Source organism: Lycium barbarum, chromosome 6 (genome assembly GCF_019175385.1).
Source record: "Lycium barbarum isolate Lr01 chromosome 6, ASM1917538v2, whole genome shotgun sequence".
NCBI classification, from domain to species: Eukaryota; Viridiplantae; Streptophyta; class Magnoliopsida; order Solanales; family Solanaceae; genus Lycium; species Lycium barbarum.
In genome coordinates, this window is record NC_083342.1 from 99,107,684 (window position 1) to 99,118,067 (window position 10,384).

A 10,384-nucleotide genomic window follows, 5' to 3' on the forward strand; every position below is an offset into this window, starting at 1 on the left:
TCTTAATATTGCTGGTCATATTGGAATAAGACCCGAGCCAATCAAACTTTTCGAGGTATCTACTCCGATTGGTGACCCCGTGATAGCCAGACAAGTGTATAAAAACTATGTGATTGCAGTGTGTTGTCGACACACCGTAGCTAATTTAATTGAACTGGAAATGCTGGATTTCGATGTTATTATGGGTATGGATTGGTTGGCTTCCTGTTATGCCAATGTAGATTGTAGATTCAAAGTGGTTCGAGTCTAATTTTCGGGAGAACCAGTCCTAGAGTGGAAAGGTAACACTGCGTCTCCACGAGGTAGGTTTATTTCCTATCTCAAAGCAAGGAAAATGATCGCCAAAGGCTGTATTTATCATTTAGTTAGGATTCATGACACTGAAGCAAAACCGCCGGTTCTTCAATCCGTCCCGATAGTAAATGAGTTTCCAGATGTGTTTCCGGATGAGCTTCCAGGTCTTCCACTGGAGCGGGAGATTGAATTTACTATCTATGTATTGCCAGATACTGAGCCAATATCTATCCCTCCTTACAGAATGGCTCTTGCAGAATTGAAAGAGCTAAAAGCACAATTGAAAGATTTGCTCGAGAAAGGATTTATTAGGCCCAGTTTATCACCATGGGGAGCACCAGTCTTATTTGTAAGAAAGAAAGATGGGTCCTTGCGGATGTGCATCGATTATAGGCCGCTGAACAGGGTGACCATAAAGTATAAATATTCGCTTCCGAGAATCGATGATTTATTTAATCAATTGCAAAGAGCCAAGTGGTTTTCAAAGATAGATCTGAGGTCAGTGTACTACCAAGTGAGGGTCAAAGAAGAAGATATTTTGAAGACGGATTTTAGAACTAGATATGGTCATTATGAATTTTGGGTGATGTGGTTTGGTTTGACTAACGCTCCAGCAGTATTCATGAACCTGATGAATGAGGTGTTTAGGCCTTTTCTAGATTTATTTATAATTGTGTTAATCGATGACATCCTGGTATACTCTAAGTCAGAGGCACAGCATGCGGATCATTTGCATACTGTCCTTGGAATTCTCTGAGCTCGAAAATCATATGCTAAATTTTCAAAATATGAGTTCTGGCTGAATTCTGTAACTTTTTTGGGCCATATCATCTCAGCTGATGGTATTCTGGTCGATACTCAAAAGATTGAGGCTGTGAAGACTTGGACAAGGCCTACAACGCCCACAGAAGTTCGTAGCTTTCTGGGATTAGCAGGTTACTATAGAAGATTTATAGAAGGGTTTTCCTCCATTTCAGCACCGTTGACGAAGCTAACGCAGAAAACCGCCAAATTTCAGCGGACCGACGCTTGTAAGTGCAACTTTCATGAGTTGAAAGACAGGTTGACTTCAGCCCCAGTCTTGACACTTCCTGAAGGATCAGAAGGCTATGTTGTGTATTGTGATGCCTCTGGTGTCGGGTTAGGCTGTGTATTGATGCAGCACGGTAAGGTTATTACCTATGCTTCCAGGTAGTTGCGGAAACATGAGAAGAATTATCTGACCCATGACCTTGAATTAGTTGTGATTATTCATGCTCTAAAGATATGGAGGCATTATTTGTATGGTGTCCATGTGGATATCTACACAGATCACAAAAGTCCAATATATTTTCAAGCAAAAGGAATTGAATTTACGGCAGAGACGATGGTTAGAGCTATTGAAGGACTACGATGTAAATATTCTATACCATCCTGGAAAGGCAAATGTGGTAGCTGATGCTCTTAGCCGTAAATCCATGGGCAGTCGGTGTGATGTTCCTCCAGAAGAGAGGGACTTAGCCCGTGAGCTCCACCAGCTAGCTAACCTATGTGTTCGCTTAATGGATTCAGGCAATGCAGGAGTTATTGTTCATAACCCAACTATTTCATCCCTTGACTTGAAAGTAAAAAGGCGCCAATATAAAGATACCAAATTGAGCTATTATAGAGACACACTTCCCCAAGAAGGAGAAGTCGACATTTGAGATCTCTGCAAGTGGAATTCTTATGTATCGAAGCAGACAATGCGTTACGGATGTTGCGGGATTACACCGTCAGATTCTGGAAAAAGCTCATCACTCTCGTTATTCCGTTCACCCGGGAGCGATAAATATGTACCATGATCTCAAATTAATGTATTGGTGGGAAGGAATAAAGAGAGATATAGCAGAGTTTGTGGCTCAATGTCCAAATTGTCAACAAGTAAAAATTGAGCACCAAAAACCAGCGGGGCTCTTGCAATCAATGGCAATTCCAACCTGGAAGTGGGAAGCGATCAATATGGATTTTGTTATAGGCTTACCTCCTTCTCGGTGCAAGTATGATTCCATCGGGGTGATTGTTGACAGACTCACGAAATCAGCACACTTTCTGCCAGTCAGATCTACATATTCAGTAGAGGACTACGCCAGATTGTATCTCAAAGAGATAGTGTAACTTCATGGCATTCCTGTGTCCATCATTACTGACAGAGGAGCACGGTTCACGGCCAAATTTTGGAAGTCCTTTCAAGAAGAATTGGGCACTCAAGTGAAATTTAACACTGCATTTCACCCGCAGACCGATGGACAAGCGGAACGCACTATTCAAACCTTAGGAGATATATTGTGGGAATGTGCATTGGACTTTGGAGGTAATTGGGAGGATCATTTTCCACTTATTGAATTTGCATATAATAACAACTATCATGCCAGTATCCAGATGGCCCCGTATGAAGCTTTATACGAGAGGAAGTGTAGATCACCCATCGGATGGTTTGAAGTAGGGGAAACATAGTTAATAAGCCTGAAATTGATCCAACAAGCGGTTGAGAAGATTAAACTTATCCGAGATCGGTTGTTGACAGCCCAAAGCCGCCAAAAGTTTTATGCGGACAATCGCCGGCGGAATTTGGAATTTCAAACCAATAATTGGGTATTTCTGAAAGTGTCACCAATGAAAGGTATAATGAGATTTGGTAAGAAAGGAAAGCTTAGTCCTCGATATGTTGGACCTTACAAGATTGTACGTAAAGTGGGCCAAGTAGCTTATGAATTAGACTTACCCCTAGAGTTTAACTCAGTCCACCCATTCTTTCATGTATCGATACTCTGTAAATGCGTTAGGGATGTACCAAAATAGTGCCCGCAAGTGATATTCACGTCACTGAAAGATTGGCTTTTGAAGAAATACCTATTGTCATACTAGACATACAAGTGCGGAAACTCAGAAATAAAGAGGTGGCCTCAGTTAAGGTTTTATGAAGGAATAATAACAGAGAGGAAATGACTTGGGAGGCAGAAGAAATTATGAAGTCCAAATATCCGCATTTATTTCCACCCCCAGAGGAGGCTCAAGGTGAAAAACTAGTGTTTCCAGGTATGCAACGTTTTTCTTTATCGCTTTTGGGTCGTGTGAGGCCATATTTCTGTTGTTGACACCGTAGCCCTGTGTGGCGATGTTATTTTGGGTTGCTGTGATAGGATGTGATACGATCCTACTTGGCACACTTCACTTCAAGACATCCACCCAAGGCCAAGTCATGGAACTTCAAACTCTACAAGCGGCGTGGATGAAAAGGATGGCATGGAAGGCCTTTGGAGGCCCCTACAATCCACACAAGATGGCTTATGTTTTGTGGAAGGTGGCTTGGGATTTGATTGAAGAAGAAGCTACTAGAAAGGGGACCAAATGAGCAAAGTGTCCAAACGTGCAAACAAGGACATTTCTGTAAATTAGCTACACTTGTAAACTTGGACAAGATCAGGAGTTGGTTATTTGTGCAAGGAAGGTTATGCTTGCAAGAAGGCCATGCATGCAAGGTTGATTAGAGGGTCATCTATGCAAGGAGGGGCGTGTTTGGCCATTGAAAGCCAATTCTTGAATTGAAGACTACAATAAGAAGGCTAGCCAAACAAGGCCTTACTTCATTAAGGGTAGCATTGTAATTGCCTATTAGTCTTCTTTATTTAGCTTGTATATATAGCTTGTCTTTCATTTGATTAGAAGCTTTTGATTATGAATATTTTGAGTGTTTTCGGGTTATCTCTAGAGAGAGAAATTTGTGAGAGGCCTTTGGTAGGCTCTTGTTAATTCTTGTGTTGTTGAGAGGTTGGTTGCTTGGGATTCGATTCCCTTGAGATCAACTTAAGAATTTGGTGTTTCTTTTGATGATAATTTATAGGTCTTATTTTAATATAACTTTGGTTGCTAACTTGAATCTTAAGTTGTGTTAAATTATCTATCTTTTCTTTTCCTATTGTTTATCTTCTTAATTTCTTGTTTTAGCGTATCCGTTCTTGTATCAATAGGTATCAGAGCTTAGCTTAGGTTTGTTCCATCAAATCTAGTCTTGGGTTTTGCTTTAAAAAAAAAAAAATCTGAAATTCGAAAATTCAAATTCATGTTTGATTTTTCATTGTTTGTTTTTTTGACACTAGATTTGAGTTCCCTAGTGTTATTTGAGTCTAGATCTTAAGTTTCAAGTTATTTGGAGTCATATTGAGTCATTCACCATTGTAGAGCTTTGAAGCTTTGAAAATTCAAAAGTGGGTTTGGTGATTGAGTTGAAATTGGGGTTAATTGATTAGTGGGCTTTGTTCTTCATATCAAAGGGAGCTTGAATCTAAAAATTGGAGGAAAAAGGAGTTTATTTGGTCCTAGATTGCATTTGGGTGTTCTTGGTGTTCATAAGAACAATCATATCTTCATATTGGAGAAGAAGACCAAAGAGGGTATTTGATCCAAAGTCTTCTAGTAAAAGGCGTGAAAAAGTGTTTGTGTGGGCCTAGAGAAAAAAAATCGAATTTAAAAAAAAAATCGGATTAAAAAAAATGTCGGGCGTGCACTGCACGTGCGACGCACGGCCATCGCACGAGGCAATTTTTTTTTCGAATTTTCTGATTCTCTGCAGAGCGCGTGTTGCACAGATTCAAAGAGGGGTATTTTGTGCGATCCTAGTGCGACGCATGGCCATCACACGACTCTGAAAACTCCGAAAAATTTCTAAGTGTCAGATTCAGAGAAGGGTGATTTGTGCGACGCATAGCTAACGCACGACCTTCAGAAAGTGGTTCGAAGTACTCGAAAACGGTTTGATTCCTTCTTAATTTCCCTTCTTTGATTCTTACAACTAGTTAACAACTAGTAATCGATCTTATTAGTTCCTAACTAGTTCTTGAGTCCTATTTTCATTCGTACCAATTCTTTCAAGCTTTTCTTCGTTTTTACCTCGTTGTTAATTTCTTGTCTCAAGTGCGTTTATTTTAATTGAGTCATCCTCGTTCTTCTTGAGTCTACAAGAATCCATTCCGACCTCAATAGCAATTGTGCACCTCGCAAGAAATCGAATCCAATCGAGAATCAACATCGGCCATCCAATTGAGTGGTTAAAGGAAAGAGTGTGTGAGTTCATTTGAGTGGTGCTAGCCAAGCACAAAAGAGTGTAAACCCGAGTGTGGTGAGATTCCTATACTACTAATGTTTTTTGCTTGTTTTTAAGTGTTCTTAAGTAGATACGATGATGACGGTGAAAGAAACTCAAGTTTCCCTCGGGGAACCTACACTTGGTGATGTGATGGCTATGATAATCGAAACGAAGAGTCTAATGGCTAATTTAGAGGGAAAGATAGGAGCCTTGGAATGCAATATAGGAATAGGAGAGAGGAGTAGGGTAGTGCAAAGTGGCAACTCAAGAGTGGAAAAAGGAATTTGAATATGACACACCACCTGTGTTTGATACCTATGGAGATGAGTCCCATGACCTTGACTTGTTGTCATTTGTGGAGACTCAAGAGCCTAATGGTGTTATGTGTCATGTAGTTAGTCATGATTACGAAAATGCCTTGAAAAATGACCTTTGTTTTTTTTAGAGTGAGATTGCATGCTTTGGTTCTTCATTGTTCATTGATCCTTCTCTTTTTATAGATAATACGCTATTCAAAGTTAACATGACTATTGATAGTGATGAACCTAGTGGGGTATTTGGTAATGTTGAACGTTTAGTTTCCTTTGGAGACTATAATATGATATGTAGCCCACTATGGGATGAAGACAGTCTTTCCCATGATGGAGATCTTCCTTTGAGGAATTGTGATCCATTTGTGGGGAAGGAAAGTGTTACAAAGAAAGGTGAATCTTGTCTAGAAATTGCAAATTATTCCTTTCATGTTCAACTTCATAGTAGCCCATTCGATAATCTTGTCCTTGAATCACATGGTGAGGTTACATTGGGGAGTGATATTGATGAGGAAGTTATTTTACGTGATACCTTTCTTTATTACTTATTTGTATATGATAACATTCTTGAGCATATGGGGAGTGCATCTTATGTGGGAGAAGGCTCTTATGATCTAGCCGATTGTGTTCTTGACCATACTAAATGGATGTTCGTCCCCTTTGATCCGGGTGACACCTTGTGTGATGAGAGCACTATCTTGGGGGAGTCCTTGTTTGAAAAATGAGAGTGTTCTTGTTTGGACATTATGCTACATGTCAAATAGAACCAATGTCAAGTTGCACACTTCGTATTTTGAATCCATTGGTTTTATTACTCTATCATTATGTCTTGAACCTTGGAGGAATCAACTTCTTGATACCTCACGTGTGCAAATGTTAGTCATGATTGTCATAGATGTGTGGTTGTACCACAATTTTGTTCATCCTTGGCATGAATATGTGATTATTGCGTTGTGTGCTAACCCTCAATCCTTGAGGAGTATGTTTTCGTATGTCTTCCCTTGGGTTTTTCTAGGTTCGGATTCGAGGACGAATCTTTTTGAAGAAGGGAAGGACGATACGACCCTACTTAGCACACTTCACTTCAAGACATCCACCCAAGTCCAAGTCATTGAACTTCAAACTCTACAAGCGGCGTGGATGACAAAGATGGCATGGAAGGCCTTTGGAGGCTCCTACAATCTGCACAAGATGGCTTATGTTGTGTGAAAGGTGGCTTGGGAGTTGATTGAAGAAGAAGCTACTAGAAAGGGGACCAAATGCGCAAAGTGGCCAAACGTGCAAACAGGGACATTTCTATAAATTGGCTACACTTGCAAACTTGGACAAGATCGGGAGTTGGCTATTTGTGCAAGGAAGGTTATGCTTGCAAGAAGGCCATGCATGCAAGGTTGATTAGAGGGTCATCTATGCAAGAAGGGGCGTGTTTGGCCATTGAAGGCCAATTCTTGAATTGAAGACTACAATAAGAAGACTAGCCAAACAAGGTCCTTACTTCATTAAGGGTAGCATTGTAATTGCCTATTAGTCTTCTTTATTTAACTTGTATATATAGCTTGTCTTTCATTTGATTGGGGAGCTTTTGATGAATTATGAATATTTTGAGTGTTTTAGGGTTATCTCTAGAGAGAGAAATTTGTGAGAGGCCTTTGGTAGGCTCTTGTTGATTCTTGTGTTGTTGAGAGGTTGGTTGCTTGGGATTTGATTCCTTTGAGGTCAACTTAATAATTTGGTGTTTATTTTGATGATAATTTAGAGGTCTTAGTTTAATATAACTTTGGTTGCTAAATTGAATCTTAAGTTGTGTCAAATTATATATTTTTTCTTTTCCTTTAGTTTATCTTCTTAATTTCTCGTTTCCGCTTATCCGTTTTTGTATCAGGATGGTAGTGCCAAGTTATATGGGAAACCCTAGCGAAATTTCTGTAGAATTCCTGAGAATTTAACATTCGAGGATGAATGTTCTTAAGAGGGGGGGGGGGGGAGTGTTACACCTCGGAAATTTCATGTCGATGAATCGTAAATAGACTAACGCAAGCTTAAGATGAACATGAAGCTCTCACAACTATAAAAAGGTATTTGGAAACCTTAAAGTATATATGGTAAGATTTTTAAGTTATATGACTTGGTGAAACAAGGTTTGTCAAAGGGAGCGAAGTATAAATTGCGCTTGGGGAAGATTTCATAGTTATTGAGCTAACGGATATTTAGCAAGGTTTTGAGGATGAGTTATAAGGTTCTTTAGGTCGTTAATGAAGCGTTAAACAAGTGCCAAGAAGGTTCCATAAGGATTTGAGATTAAATAAAACAATGAGGACAAATCCGAAAAAAATTGTGGATTGTACGGTCATATATACGGACTGCATAATTTATACGGCTCGTATAACTGTCCGTAGAACCCTTCCAGAGAGGGATGACATTCTGGAGGAAATGTACGGTCCATTATACGGACCGTATAATTAATACGGTCCGTATAATTAATACGGTCCGTATAGTAGACCGTAGATTTTGGGTCGAGTCCGAATTCCATTTTTAAATATACACGATCCTTCCTCTTTTCTTTCTCATTTTTCACTTCTCCAACATTCTCTAAACCTATAGAACCCTCTCTATATCATACTAACGCATATCTAAGGGAAAAATCAAAAACGTTGGTAGAATCAAGGGTGTGGATTCTTCCTAAGGTTAATAAAAGTTGAGAATTTCTTTGATATTAAAGTTGAGTTTTTCTCAAGTGGTGTATTTCCATCCAAAGACCATTCCTACATAACTAAAGGTGAGTTTTACAATTGCTTCATGTTATTGATGGCATTGAGTAGTTGAAGAACTTGAATGAAGAAAAATTTATGGGATATGAGCTCAAATATGCAAGTAATGGTATGTTAAGTTGAAAGACAGTTTGAGTTATGATTCATGGTGTAAAATGAGTTGTCACGACCCAACCCCGTAGGCCCTGACTAAGTACCCGAACTGGGCACTCGTATACACACCCGTTAACTACATGTTCAGTCCACAACAAACACCATATGGAACTTATAACGACCAAACCATGGTCTCAGAACTGTCGCATAAATATACATATAAAGGCAAGCCGACAAGGCTGCTACCACAACATGATAATATCTGCAAGCCGACGAGGCTGCTACAACGATAGAATACGCATACTGATAATACACACACAACTGATCACGTCTGAATACGACCCACACACATGTCCACAGACCTCTAAGAGTTTCAACAGTGACATATGAAGGGACAGGGCCCCGTCGTACCCTTAAACAACATATGCATATATTTAGATCAAAAAGGATCTATACCAAAGGCTGGGCTCCGGAACAACAGAACTCTTCAAGATAGCAGAAGGGAAGTCTTAAGCTGGCGGTTCACCAAAACGCGTATCCGTACCTGCGGGCATGAAACGCAGCCCCCCGAAGAAAGGGGGTCAGTACGGAATATGTACCGAGCATGTAAAGCATGAAATACAGTAAAAGGATCATAACTGAAGTATGGAGTACAGTAAATGTGTACAATATCCAGAATACCAAAACACTTGACTTTGTAACATAATCATACTTGTCAATATCATATATCGTATGCGTATATATATATATATATATCATACCCGGCCCTTTAATGAGGGAATCGGTGAATAAGATCATCATATGCCCTCCTGGCCGCCATGACATGTCATTATATCATCATATCGTCATATCATCATATCATCATATACATATATACCGTACCCGGCCCTCTAATGAGGGACGCGGTGAACAATGCAGTGAAATTGTGCACGATAACATACCCGGCCCGGGACTCGGTGAAAGATATATTGAGGTATGCACGAGCAGAGTAGTGAGAAACTATATGCAATTCAAAACGTTTTTAAGGACTCAATAGAATAGTCAACACGAACCATCGTTCGCAAATTCAATAATAGTCATATCATTTACCTTTCGGATGTCCCTATGGATTATATCAAAATGGAACTTTGAAATCATATGTACATATCAAAATATATATATAAAATGTAAGTTATGAGAATCAAGATCATTAGCCATCCTAGTGGTTCTAGGAATAGCAATTCCTTTGGAATCATATATATATAGTATATTCATTTCACAACGATCATGCCAAAAATAAAGAAGGATTAGCTTCACATACCTTTAGTGCTTATTTGTCACACAATATGTATACGCTGCCCAATAATACTTCAACCTATATTAAGACGCCAACAACTACGGTTAAGCTACGGGGAGATTCAAAACGTATTCTAACGTTAGTAACTCCTTTCTAGATGTTTAGACGACGTTTTCTCTTGTAGCCAAACCAACTACATACAACCAATCTCACATCAATAATTATACGTTCAATACCAATCCGGATAGCCCACACAACATTCCAAACAACCCACATTCACAACATTCAATAACGATTCACATACGACTACTACATTCTCAAGTTATTCCTAATAGTTCATAGCCTTAATGTTTGCATGTAACAACTTTATAACAGCCCATTCAACATACAACACAATGCATAATCTTAATTATCATTAGTTTTTCCAACTTAACAAAAACAACAACACGTCCAAAACAATCCCTAACCAACAACATAAAGATGCTCGGAATTCTTGCAAACGTTTAAGAACATATTAAGTAAACCACATACGATTCTT